We start from the raw sequence: 2,861 nt of genomic DNA on the forward strand, positions 1-2,861 counted from the left end.
TTGAATCTTCTCAGCCACCTACTCTCGGATATCCCTTTGTTCAGTCCAGTCCAAAGGGGATTTCAGCTTTTTGACTTCGATCTGGTGACTGCCATTGCATCTGCTATGGAATTCTGATCAGAGCTACTCTCTGCCATCTCACACATCCAGAACAATCACATCCTATAAACTTCCGCCTCTACTGATCCTCCTTATTCTCCACAGTTTCAATAGCCCCAGCTATAATCACATTTGCTTGAGGTGCAGACCGGGCATCCTGCCTTTGGGGCTAGAGTGGTGGTGGCCTAGGTGGCCTTGGCCCCTGGTTCCCCCAATTTCCTCCCTATTGAGGTGGTCGAAAATTTTACCTCCCTGGACTCCTTGGTCAAAAATTACCTAGGTAGCCTCTAGTTGTTGTATTGTGGTCTCCAATTCCCCTGTTGATACCAATTATGGTTATCTGCAGCAGTAAGTGACTCTTCTACAGTAATCCAATTTGCTGTAGGTTGATGCCCCTGCACATTCTGCCTCCCTCTTTCTGGAACTGTATCCCTAAAGTTAGGGTTATACCAATAACCTGATGTATTATGCCCTGTTCTTTCACATATTTGACAAAAAGGGTTTTCAGCCCAACTCCTTGATCCTTTTTGTATAATGAGCTTCTCCATTTCTGGATTCTTGGCCTTCTTCTTAGATTTCTTATTTTCCTTCTTCTTGCTTTTAGATTTCTTCTTCTTCTTTCTGTCCTCATCTTCTGAATCTACATCTGAGTCCTGTGATTCATCAGAACTAGAATTCCCATCTCAATCTTCATCAGATTCACTATCCGAATCAGATTTTGATTTCTTCTTCTTCTTCTTATCCTTCTTAAGGGATTTAACCCCTAATCTCTTCTCAACTCTTGCTGCTACCACTAACTCATCAAAACCACCTGCAAAGTCGACTCGAGCAACTGCATTCTTCAAATCCTTTCTTAATCCCATCAAAAAATATCATGCTAACATCTCATCATTCGGTCTTTCTCTACCCACCACCAACCTGCTCACATGAGCTGTCTCTGAACATCTTTGCATAGTCTTCCACCAACATATCCTTATGTTTAATTACTTTAATCTTGACCAAGACATCATTGGGAGTCTTTTCTTTCTGAAACCTCCCCAAGAATGCAGTCTTCAAAGCATTATAATCTACAAAATGACTAGGACTAAAGTTACTAAACCATTCCATTGCCTTACCTTGTAGTGTTGCCTCAAACTGATGCTATTTTTCCACATCGCCATACACTCCGTCGAATCCGCTAGCGTGCCATCACGTCTCAAATTGCGCGACATGGCAATTTACCTGAAATCCTCTAAACTTGACTTTCAGGTTAACGATGTAGCAGCCATGTTGGGTTGATCTATTGGCTTGGGTTTTCGCGTTGGTTTTGGCTTCCCCTTGAGCAAATCAAATTGTAGCTTCCTTCTGACCACAACAGAGGTGATAGGGCTAATGTGCCCACCAGCTGATGAAAACCTTGGACAGCTTCTTCTTGCTCTTCACTCAAATGTTCTTCTGAATCAGTCTAATGTTCTTCTTCTCCAGGAGCATCTCCTCCCCTACTTGACTCCCCAATGTAAGTCTCCATTGATCCTCCACTCGTCGGTTGCTCCGTATCGCCCACATCGTATCCAAATGGATCTGGGACTTCTACACTTGATTGTGTGCTCTGATTCCTTGGTACTACAAAGAGTGCTGTACTGGATAACATTCTCCATCATCTCCTTACTTCAGCAACATACATTCATAACACTGTTACAGACACCAAAAACATAACAAGGAATACGAACAAACAAAAAACTCAAACTTCATTTTCCAAATAGAAAAGGCTCTAAGCACGCTCTAAATCTACCTATCAGATAGAAACCAGCACGATCGCCAATGTTAAGCCACACTATAACAACACTCAACAAGCATCAGAATAGCAAACACTACACATGAGTACTTGAAGAGAGGTATCACAGCATGACTTTGAATATCAGACATGGAAAAACACAGACTCGAAAACACACCACTATCTTTCATTCATCTGCAAAGATTACAAAAGCTTTTGCCAAAATAGGCTTCATGACCATTAGAGGAAAGTCCAAGAACTACTTTCTAACTGAAAGTCCGATGAACTTCTAAAGAACCTTTTGAACTTTTGAGATGACTATTCAGATAAATAGTGAAAAGTAAATACCTAGTGAGTTCCCTAAGTCACCCCCTAACACAAATGTACCTGCAGCACCTAGTTGGACTGGTAGTTGTGAAACAGCATGAGTTTCACTACTACTGACCACATTTCGAAGGCCTTTAGCAACCAATACATGCCTCACCATATAGGACCACAATGGGTAGTTAGTCCCTTCAAGTTTGTCCTCACAGCAGAGCAGACAACATGTTGAATACATCACTACTGCCAGCCATGGCTTTTCTACCAAATGCAAAATCTTTCAACACACTGCAAGTACTTAGTATTTTAGTATTCACTAAATGCAACCTTGGATGGCTGCCAAACTGACTGAATCACTTTTTACAAAGTGTATGAAAAATACACAGAGTAGAGAATAGAGTGTTACTGGCAAAAGTATGATGGTCAATGTTGTTGAAGACATTGTAGATGCTGCTGCACACACACCAAATCTTTGCCGCTACACACAGCCCAAACACCCAAAATCGAGCAGAACCAATCCAAAATGATGCCTCTCTAGAACGTCTGCCGAAACCTTGTGGTGCCCAAAACGCACCCGAATCGCACCGCGGACCCCGAAAATGTTGTATACTTTGAATATAGCACACTATAGTATATACCTTCTTCTCCTAAGAGGGTAGCTCAATCGGAGACAGAAAAACAAGGTCGT

The sequence above is a fragment of the Cibotium barometz genome, chromosome 2 (assembly GCF_041138505.1).
Source record: "Cibotium barometz isolate CiBa-2024 chromosome 2, ASM4113850v1, whole genome shotgun sequence".
In the NCBI taxonomy this organism is placed as follows: domain Eukaryota; kingdom Viridiplantae; phylum Streptophyta; class Polypodiopsida; order Cyatheales; family Cibotiaceae; genus Cibotium; species Cibotium barometz.